General features: G+C 47.0%; 1 long non-coding RNA gene across 2 annotated transcripts in view; it reads right to left on the bottom strand.

Annotated features, from left to right (window-relative positions):
• Window positions 1-22,307, bottom strand: part of LOC106738859 (uncharacterized) — a 58,304-nt gene that overhangs the window by 18,332 nt on the left and 17,665 nt on the right. For both annotated transcript variants that reach the window (XR_009463062.1, XR_002091801.2), the window contains 2 exons: window positions 8,550-8,669; window positions 6,535-6,920 (listed from right to left, as the gene is read on the bottom strand). This is a non-coding gene — a long non-coding RNA (uncharacterized LOC106738859). The remainder of the gene's footprint in view (window positions 1-6,534; window positions 6,921-8,549; window positions 8,670-22,307) is intronic.

The following is a 22,307-nucleotide window of genomic DNA, read 5'->3' as shown; positions in this document are numbered from 1 at the left end:
AAGTTAGTGACAGGCTTAGACTCAATTTCTCTTGCACAGCATTCAACACCTCAGCCATTAAATCATTCTTTCCCTTCCTGCAACCCTTTGCCTCAGCTGCTACATATCTTCTAACTTCTAGAGCAAATGATGCAGGGATCCTAGAGACAACAGCTTCTTAGAATACATAACTCACACCCCAAAATATCAATCCACTACTTCAGCAACTAACTGGTATATCATCAGGCACCCAAGAAAGCCACAAAACCACAACTGCAAGAGTTTGCCATAGTCAGGTAAATGTCACCACCAAGTCCTTGACACCATCCCAGGTCAGCCACTTCCTTCACCTGAAATGGGATGACCCCCTAGGATCACCATGTCCCCTTCAGATCAGCATGAATGAGCTTGAACTTTGTTTGAGCTCAGCACAGCTTTATGAGCTTTGAGGGCTGCATTTATCTCAAGCAGCTGCATTGTTTTGGACCCCCAGGGGCTCTGGCATTCCCAGTCAGTTTTTCACTGTATCAGGGGGATTATTGGTTATCTATGCTAGGAGGGTCCCAGCCTTGGAAAAAAGTAGTAAAGGTCCTTGGAGAGTGGTGCAATAGTCCTGACTGAGGGCACTGGTATTACATCTTCTCTTCACTACTCACTCTCTGTTTTATGAATATTAACATGCTCAAACTTAAAAGAACCATAATAGAGTGCTACTGGCTGCCTATATACATGCTTGGAGGTGGGGAGGGGTGTTTTAGTTAAAGCAGTTCCTGGACAGCCGCTCTAATTAAAACAGCTCACTGTTACATGTAGTAAGCCCCCCCACCCCAGTGTCAAAATGGTTGTGGGGGCACTTTAACTGAAGCTCATTCAAAGAGGTTTACTTAAAGTGTCCCCATAGCCATTTTGAAACACAGGGCGCTTAATATACATGACAGTGAGGCAATGCTGGAATGTTCTAATTAGAACATGAATTATAATCAAGTCTGCTCTGATGCATTCTAATTGGAACATGAACCAGCATGTCTAGAGGCAGCCAATGGTTCGAGACTGCTCCTTGATTAAGCATATGTAGACATAATGGGTGCATCTACACATGTAATTAATGTCAAGCAATACATTCAGGAGCAGTTTGAGCTGGAGTAAACTACTGGGCGCAGCATCTGCAAGTGCACCCAAGGCAGCAGCAATCTGAGCCAGTGTGGAGCAGGCCTGGGCTGGCAGGAGACATGGGGAGTTCAGCCCCAGGCTCCAGGTGGTGGCGTCAGGCAGCAGAGGAGTTGGCTGGGGCATGAGGGTGCTAAAGAGTAGAGCCATGTGGCTAGGTGGCAGGCAGGAGTCTAGGCCCCAGCTGGCTAGGTGGGCAGGACACAATTTATGCATTTAATCATAATTAATTACTCCTTACAGTACTACCTTATGGCAGAGTTAATTACTTTACTGCAGCTAATACCTCTACACCTGTAGATGGTGATGCTTTGCTGCACAGCTAATTAGCCTACTCCTTGGTAAAGCACTTGTGTAGATGCACCCAGTGCCTGACAAATACCGGTAAGTTTTGCCCTCTCCTTCCTAGCTGTGAGTACAAGTCATTACCTCTGCACAAGCCACTGAGCAGCCTGGATTTTCCAAGGTTCTCAAGCTCCCTTACTTTGGTAAAGGGGCTGTTCATCATTTTCAAATATTTTGAAAGAGTATCCAGTGGCCTGATGGGGAAGGGGTGAGAGTTTGATTATATTTTGTGTCACCTATCCTAATTCAGGACTTTTGGTCTAAACTTATATAAGCTGGACAAGAGGAGGGAGCTTATGGGTACACTATTAATTGAATGCAAGTTACTCAAGTGAATCCCACCGCTTCTTTCCACGTAAACTCTAACATACTGTATTAACCAAGAGTCTCCCATAGTTTCAGTAATACAGGCCTACAATCTTGAGCAGGAAGTATTCATTTCTTTTGCTTACTAGTAGAGCTAGCTGAAAAGTGCAAAAAAAAAGTTTGCAAAAATTTCCATCAAACAAAATTGCCATTTATCTGACAGATGTGTTATGTCCCACTCTGGAGGCAATTGGAAAATGAATCCCACCCCCACACCAAGGTTTTTCTATGGATATTTAATACAATGTTCTGCCTAGCTGGCCTTCTTGATGTGAAGCCTCTTGTTTCTATAGAATCAGTAAGAAAGTCCCAGATTACTTTTCTTAATATCCATGACTGACAAAAGTTCTTCTGGAAAGCAAAACTTTGTACCTTCAGAAGGCAGTTGATAGCAAAAAAAGGCATGCATTTAACAGTGCTCCTGGGAGGGTCCAAGCTAACTCCTGCTTTAACCAGTGGAATACACTGTGCAATGAAAGTGATGAATAATCCTTCCAGTGTTATCATGTGCTATTCTTGACTAATGGAGGTTGGGTGCTGTACCCAGGTGTGTATACATATATATTTATCCATGGAAGCAACAAGAAAAGGTGCTTCAACTATGTTTCCAAGGCTAGCATCATGACAGTGGGATTCCAAAAAGCAATTGGTTTGATGTTCCTTTTGCCATTCATTCCCTCCCCATCTCCTCCTAATTGTAAATGAATCAGTAGCTGAGCACTGGTTTATGATGCCTCTGTGGTAACTCCCCCAGACTCAGTTAAAAGACAGTGGAAAAGCAAACGGTGCTCAGGATGTCAGAGCTTCCACTGCTCTTCCTCTTACAAAACAGAGAGAGAGAGAAGGTATAAAGGACCATAGAAGAAAAATGGGAGCAATGACCAGTCTCATCCCATCTCCTCCTAAAAACAAAACCACACATACACGTAATGACTTTGATGATGCACCTAATCTGTGCTGTCCTAAATTTAAAAGTGTTTGAAATTATCTGCTATATTTCACATTCTGAAATGTAATTTTCCACACTTTATAGTTCAGAGAAACAATCTTGCCTTTGGCTGCAAACATCATTTATTACTATTAATATTTGGAGAGCTCCCAAAAGGTCCTGTCAGAATCAAGTTCCCTATTAAGCTAGGCATTTTGGAACACAAAGGACCCACAGTCTCTACCCTCTTACTCTGTAAGACAAATAACATAGCTTGTGTTCCCCTTTGTGTTTCAACTCTCATTTGCAACTCTTAAGATTAGAAATAATGCAGCTTTCCTTCAAACCACTGACTTCCTTCTCCGAAACAACATTCATGGTAACAAGAATACTCAGAAGTCTCTGAGACAGAGGAATGATGAAAATGTCATCATTTTAAGAAAGGGATATTGTCAACTGGATCAATGTTGATAATAGTGTGGGTAGACAGAATCAATCTAATCCACTTACTACATTCTGAAGATTTGTATCTGCTCCAGAGCTACTGCATCTACTACCTTGCACAGTTATGGAGACCTGTGTATTAAGTTGGGATGGTAGAAGCTGATATTAACTGTGCACACGTCTAAGTAACTGCAAAAGCTGTGAAGAATTGTGCCCTGTTATTTTTTTACAATATACTTATAACCCCATTAGGAGCCTGAATATATTGCCCTACTGAAAAGTTTCCTCTTTAAAGCAAAAAGGTAGATAAAACCTTTACTTTTCCATTGCTAAGGAGGCTTATTGCACTAAGCCTTCATGATTAAAAGATCTCCATTTCACAGCTGGGGAAGCTGAGGTACAGAAAATGATTGGTTTGTCCAATGTTACAGAAGAAATCTGCAGCAGGGCTAGAAATATAAACCAGTGAATACAGATAAAGAAACACTGTTATTCAGTGGGTTGCTAAGTTAAGATGCGAGGAAGGTAACAAACATTCAAAATAGAAATATCACTTGATTAGTACTCTCTACAAGAGCAAATCACTGCAGTGCTTTGTTACGAAGTCATAGGTCTATGCATCAGGACAGGACTAGCTTCTAAATGTCCTGATCATACATATTTGTCTTATAAAGTTTCTTAGAAAAAATGAAGTAGGAATTATTTAACTGAATATAATCTTATGCAGTTCACTAGCAGCTATTCATAATTCAATGAACATTAAGGGTTATCCACTACTCCCAGCCCATCATCCCAACATAAGCATTAGAGCATTTGGAAAATGTAAGCAGAGCATGTCCTACCTACAGTGGACGATTCACTGTCTACATTCTGCTCAGGTTCCACGATTTTCCACGTACTACACCCCAGAGGGCATTACTGCACTACCTGTGACAAAAACTGCAGGTACTGTCCTTGAGCAGGGAAGTGGTCAGCTGGCCAACTGTATGATGTCCAGGCAGGTTCTCCAACAAACAATCCCATAGCCTTGACATAGTTTTGGTGAGAGAAAACAAACTGGTAGTAGTATGACAGCTCCTTTGGAAAGAAGTTAATTATAAAGCTAAACTTAATGGTTTCTGTAGAGACATAAAAATAATCTGCAGTTCCATAGCATCTTTCAATGCCTTTCTAGATGGTTTAAAAGCCTCATGTGACCTCACTGTGTACTTCCACTGTACTTAAATGCTCTGGAGCGATGTTGCAATGGCACTTAGCAGTTGCAATGGGTCTAAATCCAGATTTCTTCTAGAGGAGACCAAATAGGATTTGGGAAATGCAGGAACCTACATTTCAAAGAACCTCAGTTTATTTGGCACTTCCATTTTAGACTGCAAGGATCCCTAGACACCAACCTTTTCCTAACAGACCACAGAAGGGCGGCATATAAATTAAACTGACTGACTGAAAATTACCTAGACACCCAGACGTTTTGCTTGTCAGCATGCTATGTGATCTAGTCTGATCATCTAGGCATGTAGCTGCCATGCAAACTTCATCTCAATCCAGATTAGTTCTGGGGAGACACCAAAGTCATCAGGGGATTTGATAAGTAAACTCAGAATATACCTAACATAGATCCACCACAATAAATTCTGCTCAGAAACGCTGTCCGCTGCCCAACTGTGCTCACAGCCCACCTTTTGCACAGCAGCCTAGTGGTTAGAATATGTGTCCAGTAAGTGAGAAACCTGGGATTTGGACCCTCTTCTACCTGAGTGGATTCAAGTTCACTCACATCTCCCTGCTGTCCCAATCACTGAACAACTGATTAGCCAAGCAAGGCAATTTATGCATTTTAAATTAGACAGTCATTGAATAAAATCAGATATAATCCTGGGAGCAGAGACCAGAAACAGGGTCTTCCCTACCCCATAATGAGTGCCACTGCAATCTCTCTAGCTGCGTCTCTGTCCAAACCCATGAGTCCTGCATTCTTGGTGCTCAGTTCTTCAACAGAAGACTTGAAACAGGTCTCACCTACATTACACTGTAGCCTGGTGACCAGTGTACTCTCCTACAAGGTGGCAGATATGAGTTTGAATCTACACACAAGTTGAATAAGAACTAGTGGTCAGGTTTCCAAATACCAGGTCAAATGCACTAATCACTGGGCTTCTACATGAATACTTAGCTCCATCACCCACCAAAGCCAAAAGTCTGACATTAGAAGAAGGTTCTGGATCTCAGGTGAAAACAAGTATAGCCTGAGGTGACAGGAGTTGAGACACAACCTCTATTTCCTACTGGCTACCTCAAGGCACCTCCTGCCTCTCTGAAATGCTCTTTGGAAGAGTCCTAGCATATACATTGACTGTTAAAGGAGGCTACGTGCCTGACCTGCCAATCTGGATAACCCTATTTGCCCAAGGCATCTAAGCTTTAGGCAATGGAATACCTAAGTGTCGGTGCCTATGGGATCAAATTGGATCTGATCAATGATATGCTCCAGACTTCAGTTCATCCTCAGCAGTCCTGGGAGGCAGACAGAGCGTTATCTCCTTCATTGGGTGCATTCTGAAAACACCTGCTGGATCAAGACTTGCAGGTGAGATAGAAGAACACCTATTTTGTGGAACCAGTCATGGCTCAGCCATGCTTATCATCATCAAAAGCGCAGCATTTCTGAGTAATTTAGGCATCTAAGGATCCTAATGTGATAAAAATTGTGGCCCCTGTGGAATTTATGGCAGCTGAGCTAGGTTCAGAGGATGGCAAATTTAGACTTGTATCCCTAAAGTAAGAGTTATGTGAGAGAGCAACAATTAAGCTCTTTTCCAGTTCTGACCCACACCACCTCCAGTTTTGTCTACACTAGAACAAAGCCCAAATCAGTAGCCGGTGTAGCTCACCCAGTGTGGGCATGCAAAGCAGAGGTTTATGCCAAAGGAGTAAACCTTTTCTCCTTTTATATGCAGAGCTCCACTACTACTAGGCCAACTCCTGATTCAAGGCTATTCTCATTCTTGGACCTCTTCCCCACCTTTGCAGGGTGGAAACAACTTCACATACACACACAGAGTCCTAAATCACAAGAAGATGTGATTTCCATGGAGGCCAGGGCCATGCCCCAACCTCATAATCCCGATTATTCCCCAAACCTTCTCTCAGATCAAAGATCAACAAGCAGGTCATTGCAGAGACAGGAAGTAACCCAGATTATGTGACTATAAGGTTTGCTTCTAGTCACTAGACAATGTTCCCCACTTTACAGTGAGTCTGGTGCTCCTAAATGACATCTGCAGTAGACATGGGCACGTTCTTACTATCTGCTGATGAGATGGATCTGGATTGCTGACAGAACTCCAAGGCTCAGATTCAGTAAATCAGTTCCTCATATTTCTGGTGTAATATAGTTTGATGATGAGCTGCAAATCCTAATATACTTGGTCACTAATCTGGAGTATAAATCTGTAGACTTGTTTGTTAAAGCAGCTTTATGGGAATGTAAGATATAAAGTTATACACAAACATTTTCATCCAGTATAAATCAGTGGTATATGCTGGCAGGAAGAGTAATCACGTCTCCCTTTTCCATGAAAATCCCAATCCACTTGTTATCTTTGTCTCAAACATCAGAGTAGCCACTTCTTTTAAGGATGCAGTGACTTTGTTCATCCAGGTGTAAATGTTCTTCATAAAATATTTTTATCTAGGTTAGAAAGAAAGAAGATTCTTTTTTTATTTAATTTGCTGTGAGGAGAAATAAATCTAAGTATGGCAATCCTACCAGTGCCTGTGAGATTTTTCAAAGGAGTCCAGAAAGATATAAAACACTTTTAAAAAGTATTATTGGTACACTAACTAATGCACTAAACTATGTTAACTGAATCAAAAAAAACAAGCCAGATTTAGCAGGAAATCATCCATCAAGAGCTGGATATTTATCTTGGATGCACACAAAAAAGATATAGCCAGATTTCCTGCATGTTTCACAGGAAGAAGTAGCTCTGCCACCTACAGTATCTAATCTTCTGGATGGTCTTGAAAGCAATAGAAGTAATTATTGCCAAATGGGTTGCCTGATGTAGTGCTTCATATTACCAACAAGAGACATAACCAAGGATATTTTCTGTCACTATACAGACCTCTCTGGGCAATTTATGAGCAATAATGCTGGGCTTTGACGGGGCTCCTATCCAATCCAACTTGTCAGGAGGTTAAAAAAAACCCTGGAATGAATGCAGCAGGTCAGAAAGAAAGTGATAAATGAATGAGTTCCTCAAGGCTTCAAGAAGGATATTGAAAAACCCACTTCTCAATTCAAGCTGGAATGGCGTGTCAATGTACTTAGCTGATGAGGAAGGACTTTCATTCTCTAAAAAAGGCTTAACTGAGAACTTGACAGTATTTGTACTGATCTGTTTTAAAGCAATCAGGATATTAGTCCCCAAATTAAAGTATTTCTCATTTGGGGAACTGCAAACATCCCTCAAACTCCTCAAGTGTTTAGCACATTTCAGCCTTAAAAAAAACCTAACTGGAGGGAAAAAAACCTAATTAAAAACTAAATACATTTTGTACGCAGATAATCCCTTATGTACACTTAGCTCTAGGGGTGTTTCAACTTTCAAAACTGCAAAATGAGCATGCTCACACATTACTTCACATGTATGGGAGGTCACAAATCCCCTTCAAAATGAATTTGGCAGAAGTTCCAGTCCCCTCTGATGGTGATTACATTAAAATATTCTTAGCACTTAAAATCAATCACCTTGACAACCAAACAAAGAGAAGGAAGAGTAGCCTCCTTTTTTCTGGGAACACCAAGAAATTACTTAAAATACTACCAGGTGGTTTGTTACTTTCAGTTAAAATTACTGTTATGTATCAGCACAGCAGTGACCAAAACTAAGCTTGCTGTTATGAAATTCACTGGGCAAAGTTTTGCCAAAATCCCCAACTGGCAATCATCTGACCTTCATTTGGATGATATTCTCACAGTGTTTGCTAGTATTTGTAGGGCTTTGTACATGCCTTAGTCTCAACATGGCAAACAAGAACCACTGTTGTATGAGAACTATTCTAAAGGGTATCAGGCATAAGCTACTAAAGGGAAAATGCCTACAACCCTCTTCCCCACGCCCCAAAATCCTTTCTAGTTTTAACCCTGGAATCAAACCTGTCATTCAATTAAATGCAGAACATAATTAAAAATAATAGGGGAAACGTTCAATCTTTGAAGGTTGGGATCTACATGCACGCTTCAAAAAACACTGCACGCTTTAATGGCAGACTTCAGAACTTATGCCTTCCACAATCCAACCTACAGCAAATTTACCTTGTCTTTGTAATTTGGAAGTTGATCTTTGTCTATAGTTATTATATCCATCCACAAACAGTTCCTCTCTCTCCAAGTCCTAGCCAGCTCTGTGTTAGTCTCATAGTTGCCAGCATCCAACTGAGGGGCAGAGGGAAAAGACGAAAATGGAAATGTAAACATCCGTAAAAGATAGTCCATGATCCCCATGCAGCCACCTTCAAAACCAAAAAACACCCTAATTTGCACATGTGTGAAAAACAGTTCTAGTTATATGGAAGCTACTAACAAGTACAGCAGGGTTATTGACAGTTATCATGTAGTCTACCAGAAAAAAAAGGATTAAAAAAACTTTATCTTTCAAAATCAGCCCTGGTGTACCAAAGGGACTGTCTGGGGAAGTGAACTCAACATGCTTTCTGAGCTGCTCCTGCAAGCTGCTGACAAAAGTGACGTTTTGTCATGCAATTGGCCACCTAAGGCATTGTACAGCCTTGCCCTGACACAAATGCAGAGCTTCAAAGTGCTTTAAAAAGTGCATGAGGAGCAGGGCATCTTCATTAACTTTTGTCACTTCACTCTAAGACCAGGACTGGGCTGAAGCAATCCTGTCCCGCCACCCGGTCCTGTCTTTAGGATTGGAAGGGTAGAAGGGGGTGGAGGGAGCTCCATCTGCAGTTTGCCCAACCTGCACTGGAGGATGGGGCCAAGTATATTGGTGACCCCCAGAGGTGGGGGCTCCAGTCTACTCATCCCCACCTCCAGCACAGGCTGAGCAAACCATGGGCTGAGTTCCTGGCATCCCCTCCATCCTGAAGACAGCATCAAAGCTGGGACGGGAGTGTGTCAGGGATAGGGTAGAGAGGCTGCAGACACTCAGCCAACTCCAAAATAGAGCTTAAACCCTTCCCTCCTCCCTGCTCCCCCCCCCCCCCACCCAACAAAGAATGTTTGTTAGGCTGGGAGGATTGCTGTAACTCATGGCGCTTCCTGTAGAGCATCATGAGTTACAGCAGGGGGCCACAGGTCTGTCTGCGCCCACAAAGTCTTGTTTCTTATTTCAGAGACAGATATCCTGCATTATAGCTAATCATATTCTGTCCTCCCTCACAAGGAAAACAGCTGGGAGTCCCTTCTGAGCAGGGATCTTAGTTTTCTCTGTTAAAAAAAATCCAAAATTCTCTGATTAAATGCCCCAAACTCCGCATTTTTCTTCAATTGAAATGAAACACCACTATATATATGGGTATCAGTTGAACATAATGTTTTATTTATATATTTACAATTTTAATGCAATTTGGAAGCCTACCAGTGCCTCAATCATTAGAATGTATTTTATTATAAATACCTATATATTTTGGTGTTTGATTTTGGTTTTTTTATCATGGAAAAGCAGAGCTCCTGCTGCCCCTTTCTTTCACCAGGACATGGGTCTAGCTGTGGCTGTCCCCTTACTGCTTTATGGCACTGAGCAGCCCTGATATGCTGGTGCCCCTCACTCCCAAACCACAGGCCTCACCATCCCTGTCAGCAAGACCCCTATCTCTCTGCCCTCCCACCACCAGCCCTGACAGCATGAACTGCAAAGCTGGCCTTAGAGATAGGCAGCAAGGGCAACTGCCCAGAGCACTGAGGCGGTAGATGAGGCATCATTGCCCTACCATTGCCCTGCAACCCAGGGTACTGAAGTGGGGAAAGAGGTGTCATGACAACCCAGAGCAGGGCCCCATCTCAGCTTTGGTGGGGGCAGAGGAGGAAGCAGTAAACTGGGGGTGCCCCTCATTCCCAAACCATCGGCCCTGACCCTCCAGCCCTGTCAGAAGGGGCCCCTAGCTGCCCCTAGCCCCCTGTGTGTGGAGCAGAGGATAGGTGTGTGGGGAAGCAGGGGTGTGGGACAGGAATGGTCTGGGCTCACCAGAGCTTGACCCCTTATGGCCCAGACCAGTCCTGCACCACTGGGATTGTGCACAAAGCTCTGGTGTTGCCCTAAGAACCAGGGAGTATCTGGTTCTCCTCCCAAATGGAGAGGGAGCACAGCACAATTGATATTACCTTAAAGTATGCTTCAGTCTTCTCTAATCAAGAACCCATTTATTTTTTATCTTTTCTAAACAAGAACCCAGTTATCTATTTATCTACTCCAAATGAGAACCCAGTTATCTCTTTAATAAATCAGTTTTATTGAGCACTATAAAGTATTAACTCCAATCATGCACTTAGATGTAATCTTAGCACTTTCAGTAACCTTAGCAAGATACAATTTTAGCAAGCAGGTAATTGTATATTACCAGGCCTAATAATATGTGACTCAGGAGCTAGCCAGGCTTCCAGAGCAGGCAAAGTTACTTGAAAATAAAGATCAGATGTCTTCAGTTCTCAGGCATTGTCAGGGTGGGGAAAAAGAGGAATTTCTTTTGTTCAAGTAGTATTACTTATGGTTCTCTAGTCACGTAGCTACCATTTAGGCAGTTTTTTTTGTTTTTCATCAACAACCTGAATTATGTCTCCCCTTTATTGCTGTTTCTTTCCTCTCTCCTTGGAACCAGGAGCCATCTGCTCCAGTTATGGCTGGAATGTACCATGACAAACCCATTTATTAACAACAAGCCTCTATCATCAGACTGTTGCAGAAAAACAAGCTGCATTTCTCTGTAGAGAGCAGGTCATACAATTGCATAACTCCATGAATGCACTCTAGCCTACTTATGTTAAGGCTGCTCTAGGCCTTGCAGGCCTAAGGGACCATATCAATCCTGTCAAGCATCAAGAGGCTGTACTGTCTCCACACTGGTATCCCCAGACTGCCCCTGTGCCCTGCCCCTGGGGATACCAACGGTACAGAGCCTGTTTGGGCTTGCCAGAGCTTGGCTCCCGGCCCAGTTGGTGAAGGGACAGTCCCCAAGCCCTGGCCCTCCGATCCTCCTCACAAGCAATGTTTCGGGGGCCATGGGAGGGCATATGCCCACCCCTCAGAGCTGGGAGCAACATGGGGGGAGAGGCTGGGGTCCCCATCACCCTGCACCCCCTCCCCATGCCCCCTCATGGTAACTGCATGGACACCCTACACCTGTGGGAGCCACAGCCATCTGCCCTGGCGCCAGGCCTCAGGCACTGCCCCAGCTGAGCAGTGCTACCAGCCCCGACTCCTGCCCACTGCTGCCAGGTGCCACACCCAGCTAAGCTGAAGCCCTGTGCCCTGCTGTCAGCGTAGAAATCTGGGGGCAAGTTCCCCCCATGTCAGATCACCAGTGTGGCTGGGGGCAGGGCAGGGAAGGGTCCAGGATGGCCAGGGGGGCTTGGAAAAGGCAGGAGATGGCACCACTGCCCCTACACCCAGGGTGGGAAGGGCGAGCCAGGCCCAGGGTGGTCTCCTCCCTTGAGCTGTTGGTACCTTCCAGGGCTGCAGAGTAGCATGCTGACTAGCTCAGGTTTGCCTTCCACAGCTGGAATGCAGGGTGGTAGGCAGACCACACAGCACCATACAGTGTGAGAAGCAGGAAGAAGGCATCTCACAGTAGAGGCAGGCAGGTGCTGCAGGTGGTGCTGCTGGTGCTACTGTGCCCCCCACTCTGCCACCCCCACAACCCTGCAGCTCCGCACCTGCTGCCTGAGCTAAGTAGTGTGAGACCTGTGGGACCTACAGGACCTGAGTGCATGTGGGAGGGGAGGGTGTGGGTGTGTCTGTGGTGGGGTGGATAGGTGTGGCGGGGGGTGAGGGAGCATGTGGGTGTGTGGATATGTGGCCTGTGGATCAGTATGGGGTTTATGGGGGGCTGTGTATGAAGGGGTGTGGGTGTCTGTGTTTATGGCAGTGTGAGGGGGTGTGGGTGTATGTGTATGGTGGGGTGTCCTTGTGGGCCTTGCCCTATGAACACACACACTCTCCCTCTCCCTCCCTCATTGCACACATACTGTGTGCCTCCCTCACTACACACACATTCTCTGTGCCTCCCTCACTACACACACACTCTGTGCTTCTCTCTCTCTCTCCCTCACACACACACACACACACACACTCTCTCTCTCTCTCTCTCTCTCTCTCCTTCCCTCATTGTTCTCTCTATCTCTCTCCGCCTCCCACGGACACACACACAGACACACGCTGTGTGCCTCTCTCACTACACACCTCACACCTCTCTCACCCCTGCCGCTCCTGGCCCCAGGGTACTGGCACAGCCCTGTGGTCTGGCAATGTAGTCGGGGGCCACATGGTGCTGGAGCAGCCTACCACATGCAGGGAAAGTTGCTGCAGGGAGAGACTTCCAGGTGTGGGGGGTGGGATTGGGAGGGGGATGGGGGTGAGGCAGGGCTGGGCTGACCTTGCTCCTGACTCCTGCTATCTTCCCCTGGGTCCTACTGCCCCTGACTCCTGTCATCTTTGACAGGCAGCCAGAAGAAGATAAATATTAATCTCAACTTTTTAGGTGCCCTGCAAGCCAGATAGAATGGCCTGGTGGGCTAGAGCCAGGCTGCAGGCTGTATTTTGCCCACTCCAGCCCCAAGAAGCTCCTTGCACACTGTTACTCTGCCAGTCTGCAAGGGGAAACCCATGATTTCCTGCTTCAAAGGAGAAAATCCGCATTCTTCTCCTTTAAAGGGGGAAATCCATGTTTTTCCACAGGAAATGGAAAACGCAGATCCCTGCTTATGAGTAATGGTCCATACTGCCATTGTTACTACACAGTTTCTGAAGTTTGAAGTTACCAGAAGAAGTATTTTTGTCATCTGTCCAATTGCTCCACTATTGCTTTCCCACCAGGCAGTCTGCCACCCCTGGCAAGGCATGTGTCCAAAATAACAAATGAGTCTCGGTAAGAGAAACAGTAGCAATCTGACAGCAATAAAGAAATAACTGGCAACAACTGGGGGTCTTTACTGATTATAAATCAGTAGTGCCTCCTGCTTCCAATAGTCCTCCTTAAACTTTATTAAACTGTTCTGGATACATATTAACTTTCTTTGCTCAGTATTCATCCTATAGGTGGGAAAAATTTTAAGAGCAAAACCAAAGGTTGTCTGAGGTGTTGCTGTCACCTCTGTTCTCCTCTGAAATGCTGCTGCTGCTCTTGTTCCTTCCTACAATATGCTCAGTGAATTGCCAGAGACATACCTACACCTTACACACAACATAACAAGCTATAAAGACCTATATGCTTCAGCAGGGTACATGCTGCAGTCCCAAAAGATTCTCTCTTACTATTGTATCAGCATTTCCTATGCTCCACTGAACCCAGCATGATATTGGGAGATAGGAATTCTTGATTTCTACCTTATATATCCATAAGGGATATATTTTACAGTCAAAGAACGTCTGACTTGAATCTTCGGTGCCAGAAATACTCAATCATGCAGTTCTTTCTGCACCACCCACAAAATGACATTTGCTCCATAAACGCAGCCCAATAGTTATACAGCACCATAAATATCTGTGGTGCTTCATTTAAGGAATCCCTTAGAAAAAGCTATAGCAATACCTGTCCATTGTGCTTTCAGACACAAAACAACCATTTAAACTTCACATCATATTTTTGTTTGTTTGTGTTCACTGACCTCACCCATCATCCCTGACCTCAAATCACTTCTACACAGTAGGGCTATAACATGCCTTTCACTTCCCCAGAGGTATGGCTCAAAATTCACAGTTTGCCGGTATAAAAACCAGACTAAACACCACATTCAGGAACACATTTGGAAAAGCAAAAAAAAATAAAAATAGGTGGTCACAGAAGTGCAGGCAGATACTCCTGCTCCTCCCTCCCCCTTGTCTTCCCACTTGCCCTCCAACCCCAACAGCCAGAGTCCACCCACCCGCAGCTGTAGAATACGCCATCACCCCTCCTCCCCATTCTTCCTGACTCCAGACTGGGAAGCTGCCAGCCACATCCACAGCTGCCCAAATGCAGCCAGCAGCGTCCAGGTTGGGGCTCTGGGCATCACACTGTACAAGACCACTCAAAGTAGTTTCAGACCCTGTGAACACTGGCTGTAGACTGTGGCAGCTACAAGTATAATTTAAACACAGCTGCCAGCAATGCATAGATCCCTTAATCGGCTAGGAAAGCAAATTCCATCTTGCCAATCCCTTTCTAAGTGCATGCACCCGTGTATGTTACATAGAGAAGTCAGAGGAGATTTGCACCTTAGACCAGTGATTCTCAACCAGGATGCCTTGAGATCTTTTATCACTATTAGCCCTGTTAGGTTTACAAACATAATTCATAAGATAAACTCAGAGATTTCAAGTAGAAATCCACAGGTCTTTTTGGTTGATGTCTTTCTGAGTTCTTTGCAACAGAAAAATAGCTGTTATTTTTCTGTAGTAAACAAAAAAAAGTGGAAACTAGGAGTTAGCATTTTACAAGGGGGGTGGGGGACTCATGTGTGCATGCATTTGTCTCACAAGCTTTTCTGACCTGAAGCTCACTTCATTAGATGAGTCCCATGCATGGCCAACAGGCTGGATCTAGCCAGATATATCCAAGGGACGCATGTTCTAAAAAATACCCAGGTCTGCTTTAGCTCTGCTGACTGGAAGGAGCCAACTCTTTGGATGCCAACCGTGGAAACACTCAGGTGGGCAGGAGAGCATGCCTGAACCAGCCATATTCATGAAGGCTCCTGAGAATCTTCCAGTGTGGCTGAAGGAGTCACCCCTGGAAAGGGGGATCACTGCTGCCCAAGGTGGGCATGCAGGACTGGGCCCTTACAGATCCTAGCATGGGAAACTTAGCTGACCCTTATCTGCTCATGTCTCCAGGCAGTTTCACTGGGTGGCTCTCACTGCTTCCTTGGACTCACTCAGGTGGCAGTGGGCACTGGCCAGTCCTCCAGCTCCCTGGTTTTGAACCAGTGACCTGGAGAGGCAGCCAGGCCTACAAGCAGGGCTCTCCACAGCAGCCCCAGGGCCTCTTCAGAAGCAAAGCACAGAGATGGCGTATCCGACTGAGTCCCCATCCCCCACCCCATCTACCCACCCACCTCTGCAAGCAGCCCACCAGGGCAGCTCCTAGCATGGATACTGCATGCGCTAGCAAAGCCCATTTCCCTTCCTGCATGGAAACAGTCAGGTGGACAAGCGCATCTTCCAGCCACTACTGCTTCCACAAAGGTTCTTGAGCATCTTCCAGCCACTGCTGCCCAAAGTGGGCCATAGGACTAGGCACTTGCAGATCTTAGCACGGGAACCTTAGCTGACCCTTTATCTGCTCATGTCTCTGGGCAGTTTCATTAAGCAGTGCCCACTGGCTCTTTAGACTCATTCAGGTGGCAGTGGGCACTGGCCAATCCCCTTCCGGCTCCCTGGTTATAAACCAGTGACCTGGAGGGGCAGCCAGACCTGTGAGTGGGGATCTCCACAGCAGCCGCACAACCCCAGGGCCTCTCCAGAATCAAAGAGCAAGCGGGAGCAGAGCCGGCCTATCCTATCTGGGGAGCAGGGGAAGGGCACAAGACCCACACCCGAGAGCTGGGACACCACCAGAGCAGCATGCCCTGGGTTGCTGCAGCACAGCTGGTGCAGCTCCACTCCCTCCCTCCACCTTATGCTCCCATTGCCATACGTCGCAGTCCCCCTGGATCAGAGGCAAGGTTTCAATGGCGGGTATAAGGCTCACCTACTTTCCAGTACAAGACACCAAGGCAGGACAGCTGTTCCAGGCTGACCAGCCAGGCAGGCTCACACTGGTGTGGCCTCCACGGCTCCTCAGCCTGGTTGTCCAAATACCATAGTGCTACGTGGCATCACGCGCTGTGGCTGGGTCTGGGGTGCTCTCCTAGCTGGCATTGCATAGACTTCTGGCCATGATCCACTGAGAGCCCAGCGTCTTGCCCGCTTAAGGGGTCTAGGGTTGCCCCTAGAGGCAAAACAACCCAGTCCTGGGGGCAGCAGCTAAGGGGCAAGGAGGGGAGTGCGAGTCGCATGCTCCAGGCATGCCAGCCAGTGCCCCCTGCCTGTCCAGTGCATCCAGGGAGCTGCCCAATGAAACAGCCCAGATGCCTGGCAAAAAAACAGCCCTGCCCTCACCAGGGTTCCCCCCACCACAGTCTCCCTCCTGGGCTGATACATGGCCAGCTCAACCAGAGGCAGGGCTGTTTGCTGTGCCGTAGGGAAACGTAGGCCAGGACCCACCAAAAAGACTGTAACCCTCCTTTAATAAGGAAGGCTCCTGGGCATTTGCTCCAACATCTCTTAGGGTATCTATACGTGAGAGCAGAAGCAGCCTCCTGCATGTCATGTGTATAAGCATCCCTGTACTTAAAAATGTGACGGACGCTTGAACTAAAGTTCACTGAATAAGCTTTAGTTCAAGCTCCCACACTGCCATTTTTAAGCACAGGGCGCTGATACAGGAGACACAACAACTCTTTAATTAATTCATTGAATTAGTTTCCCTGTAACTGCAGGGAAAGCCCATTGAGTCCCTGTATCCCCAAGCTGGTGCACACTTAGTGGCTTGGTGGGGATGGCATGTGCATTCTGCTTGCACATGGAAGTGTGAAGGACTGTATTGTGCTCCATATAGAAAAAGTCTTCAGTGACTTGGAGCTGTAAGTCTCTAGCCAGTCTTTGGGGAGCATGTGTGAACAAACTTTTCAACACTTAATGAACTGTTCAAATTAAGGTAGATATTCACAAGTGCAGGAAAAGGCACCTCCCTTACACAAAGGCCACAACTCTCTGCCAAATTTCAAGACCTTGCTCTGAAGCAAAGAGGCATTAGAGTTTTCCCTGTGCTCAGAAACTGATAAATAATTTAGCTGAAACCATCCAAAAAAATTCAACCTGAAGTATATCCCAGATATGGAGGATTCCATCATAGATTATTAAAATCTGATAGTTATAAAATAGGCTCTTTTAATTGGAACCTTTATAATTGGCAGTGCTGCCAAATCCAGTTATAACTCAGTATGTGATGGTGTCTCTTTGGGAAACATCACTGAAGGTGCATGTTTTAAAATGGGTGCTCAACCTCTCTCCTGTAAGCCAGTTCCAGTCTGCAGCACTGCAGTATCTGGCATACAGGGCTCCCCACAGATCTGACTGTGGGAGAGTTTCCAGACCCATGAGGAGCCACAGGCCCCGTGCACTGGATGGGTCACTCAATTCTAGTGTGATGGCCAGCGTGCTGGCCCAGGCAGGGACAGTGTTGTGTCCTAGAATCCAATCCTGGTGTAGAGGGTTAGGAGGAGGCAGTGCTGGGACTGTGGGACCTAATCGTGGTGTGCAGTGGGCAGGAGGGGCCAGTGTCAGGCTCCTGGGACTCAATCCTGGTGTGTGGGGGATGAGTGAGATGGCACTTCAGGGCCTGATATGGCCTGCAGATGGGCTTCAGGGCCTGATATGGCCTTCAGGGCCTGATACAGCCTGCAGACAGGCCCCCCACTTTGCATCTGGCCCGCAAGGTCAAAAGGCATGACTGTTAAAAAGAAAAGGAGTTTTAGGACTAAGTGACCTAGATTGAGCAAGAGGAAGAAGAGGCACATGGGATAATTACGCCCATTGATTATATGCAACACAAGTGGGAAGAAGATAAAAGGAGAGCATAGATACTAGCAGGGGCAGAGGTTTGTAGAACTTTGAACAATTTAAGACTTTTTGTTGGACTTTTTTTTTTATATACTTATTAAGCATTTCATTTCACCTTCACTTCTAAATAGTTGAGCTCCAGGTTTGAGTAGGATAGCCTGGTGTCTCGCTGCACTGCATTCACATTTATTTCACTCACAGCTAACTTACCATTTGCAGAGCCATGAACTAGAAGGCTAGGAAGCAAACTGTGAGGACTTTGCCTCCCCATTCCTGCTGCCAGGGGCACAAGGTTCAGGCATTCCAGGCTCACTGCTGCAGCAGAGAAGGAGCATCTATTCCTTCGGTTCTGCTGCCACAAGGGAAAGTTAGTGGAAGCCTGCCACAATTTTGAACCTGGAAGTCAGGGCTGTGAATCTGTGCAGGACCTTAAGCAAGTACTTGTGCTTACACCCGGACCCAAATATAAATTTGCTTAAACCTCAAATTTCAGCCCACAAACAGATGGACCATAGCAAGAACCAGAGGAGATGCATACTGCCATAACTCTTGTTCGCTTTCATTATTTTTAACCCATCCTCTTTTGTTCCTGCTCTCAAAACATATGCTGAGACTGGCACATTGTGTAGCAAATGAGTTTTGGTGCATCTGAAAGTAACTAAGGGAAAGATCAGAAGTGATCAGCAGGATTTCTCTAAGCTGTGTGCTCCCACTGATACCTGGAGGCTTGCATCTCCTCCAGCTCCCTGTACTGCTGGAAATTCAGTTCATGAAATGCTTGTGCAAATCAATTCCAAGTCAGTCACTCCTCCTTCAAAACGCTCTTTGGTCTCTCAAGGCAAAAACTCAGGGGATTTCTTCTAAACCTGTCCGGCAGGAGCCCGTCTTAGGGCTCTGGAGGCGCAGGTGAGGGAGCTCCAGGAGGAGGTTAGCAGGCTGAGGGGGATCAGGGAGGCGGAGGATGAAACTGATAGATATTTCCTTTCCCTGCAGGACCAGGCACCGAAGGAAGAAGCAGCCCGGGGAACGCCCTCCGCAGCAGAGTGGCAGACGGTCACAGCCAGGACCGGAGCAGCTCGCAGAGAATCGGTACCAGCTTCTCCAGTTCGACTGGAGAACAGGTACAAGGCCCTGGCGACCCTGCAGGAGATGGAAGAAGAGGAGGAAACCCTTGGGCAGGAAGAAACACCACATTCTTCACACTCTGAACAGATCAAGAGATCCAAGAGGACCCAGAGGAGGAGGCGACAAGTGCTCGTCATAGGTGACTCCATCCTGAGAGGCATGGAAGGGCCCATCTGCCGCCAGGACCCCTTAGCATGAGAGGTATACTGTCTCCCTGGAGCAAAGATTTGGGATGTCATGGAGGTAATCCAGGCCAGGATCAAGCCCACCAATTACTACCCAATGGTCCTAGTCCATGTGGGTACTAATGATGCGGCCAGGAGAACCCCCGATCACCTGATGGCAGACTACAGTGCTCTGGGCGGCGTGCTGAGGGAGTTCAGTGCACAGGTGGTATTCTCTTCCATCCTACCAGTGAACGGACGCGGAAGACGGCAGGAGAACTGCATCCGAGAGACCAACTAGCGGCTTCGGCAGTGGTGTCTCAAGACAGGCTTCGGCTTCCTGGACAATGACCCGCACATCACGACAAAGGATATGCTCAGCTGGGATGGGCTTCACCTGTCCCCCAAAGGTAAGTGTGTGTTTTCTTCTAGATTAGCGGATCTCCTCCGGCGGGCTTTAAACTAGGCTCGTCGGGGGGAGGGGAAGATGAGGGCGTGGGGAAGCTGTGGACCACCAAACCATGTGGCACCCACAAGGACAGCCCAGCCTGAAGAAAGAGAGCATTGGGAACCTGAAAGCCATGGGGAGGCCAGCACGACGGCACAGGTAAGGAATGAGAAGGTAAGAATCAAAGGGCCCCTTGGGACTTGGAGCGGGGGGGCAGCAAAGGCACCGATTGCAGGGCTCAAGTGCCTATATACTAATGCTAGGAGCATGGGGAACAAGCAGGATGAACTAGCACTCCTGCTTGCACAAAACATCTATGACTTAGTGGGGCTAACGGAAACCTGGTGGGATTCATCCCGTGACTGGGCGGTACATATTGAGGGCTACAGACTGTACAGAAATGACAGGGTGGGGAAGAAAGGGGGAGGGGTTGTGCTCTATGTCAATGAGCAATATACATCAACCCTCATCAAGACAGAATCCAAGGATGAGGAAGTAGAAGGATTGTGGGTTAGGCTACATGGGGGGCAAGGAGAAAGGGATTTGGTGGTAGGGGTCTGCTACAGATGCCCACATCAAGGGGAAGAAATAGATTCGGGACTCCTGAGGCAACTCTCAGAGACCATAAAAGCTAAAGAGGCAGTAGTTATGGGGGACCTAAACTACCCGGATATCTGCTGGGAGATGCAGACAGCAAAGTCCCACCGCTCACGCAGGTTTCTAACCTGTGTACAGGACCTCCACCTGACTCAGGAGGTACACGGTCCCACTAGGGGGAATGCCATACTGGATCTGGTATTGGCAACGGGAGATGACATGGTAGCGGACCTCCAGATCGGTAGCCATCTGGGGGACAGTGATCACCTAATAATAGAATACACCATAAGACGTCGAGTGGGTAAGGTAACTAGTAGGGTGAAAGTGCTAGACTTTAGGAAAGCTGATTTCAATTAACTCAGGTGATTAGTCAAGAATGCACTGCAGAGCAGGAGATTTGAAGAAATGGAAGCCCAAGAAGGGTGTCTGTGCCTTAAGGAAACGATCCTTCGGGCACAAAGCAAGACGATCCCCGAGCGAAGCAAAAGAGGGAAAGGGGCCAGGAGGCTTCCCTGGCTGACCAGAGAAATCCAGGGCAGCCTACGGGACAAAAGGGGAGCACATAAAAAGTGGAAACAGGGAGAGATCACCAAAGATGAATATACCTCCTCTGCTCGTGCTTGCAGGGAGGCAGTTAGACAGACCAAAGCTACCATGGAGCTGAGGATGGCAACCCAAGTAAAAGACAACAAGAAATTGTTTTTTAGATATATAGGGAGTAAAAGGAAGGCCCAGGGAGGAATAGGACCCCTGCTAAATGGGCAGAAACAATTGGTGACAGACAGGGGGGACAAGGCTGAACTCCTCAACGAGTTCTTTGCCTCAGTGTTCCTAAGTGAGGGGCACGACAAGTCTCTCACTGGGGTTGTAGAGAGGCAGCAGCAAGGCGCCAGACTTCCATGTGTAGACCCTGAGATTGTGCAGAGTCACTTGGAAGAACTGGATGCCTATAAGTCGGCAGGCCCGGATGGGCTCCATCCGAGGGTGCTGAAGGCACTGGCCGACATCATTGCACAGCCACTGGCGGGAATATTTGAACGCTCGTGGCACATGGGCCAAGTCCCAGAGGACTGGAAAAGGGCCAACGTGGTCCCCATTTTCAAAAAGGGGAGGAAGGAGGACCTGGGCAACTATAGACCTGTCAGTCTCACCTCCATCCTTGGCAAAGTCTTTGAAAAAATTATCAAGGCTCACATTTGTGAGAGCCCGGCAGGACAAATTATGCTGAGGGGAAATCAGCACGGGTTCATGACAGGCAGATCGTGCCTGACCAATCTAGTTTCTTTTTATGACCAGGTTACGAAACGCCTGGACACAGGAGGAGGGGTGGATGTCGTATACTTAGACTTCAGGAAGGCCTTCGATACGGTATTGCACCCCATACTGGTGAACAAGTTAAGAGGCTGTGACTTGGATGACTACACAGTCCGGTGGGTGGTGAATTGGCTGGAGGGTCGCACCCAGAGAGTCGTGGTGGATGGGTCGGTTTCGACCTGGAAGGGTGTGGGCAGTGGGGTCCCGCAGGGCTCGGTCCTTGGACTGATACTCTTTAATGTCTTCATCAGCGATTTGGACGAGGGAGTCAAATGTACTCTGTCCAAGTCTGAGGATGACACAAAGCTATGGGGAGATGTAGACACGCCGGAGGGCAGGGAACAGTTGCAAGCAGATCTGGACAGGTTGGACAAGTGGGCAGAAAACAACAGGATGCAGTTCAACAAGGAGAAATGCAAAGTGCTGCACCTAGGGAGGAAAAATGTCCAGCACACATACAGCCTAGGGAATGACCTGCTGGGTGGCACGGAAGTGGAAAGGGATCTTGGAGTTCTAGTGGACTCCAAGATGAACATGAGCCGGCAGTGTGACGAAGCCATCAAAAAAGCCAATGGCACTTTATCGTGCATCAGCAGATGCATGAC

Source organism: Alligator mississippiensis, chromosome 1 (assembly GCF_030867095.1).
Source record: "Alligator mississippiensis isolate rAllMis1 chromosome 1, rAllMis1, whole genome shotgun sequence".
Lineage (NCBI taxonomy): Eukaryota > Metazoa > Chordata > Crocodylia > Alligatoridae > Alligator > Alligator mississippiensis.
This window is presented reverse-complemented; position numbering and strand designations above follow the sequence as displayed.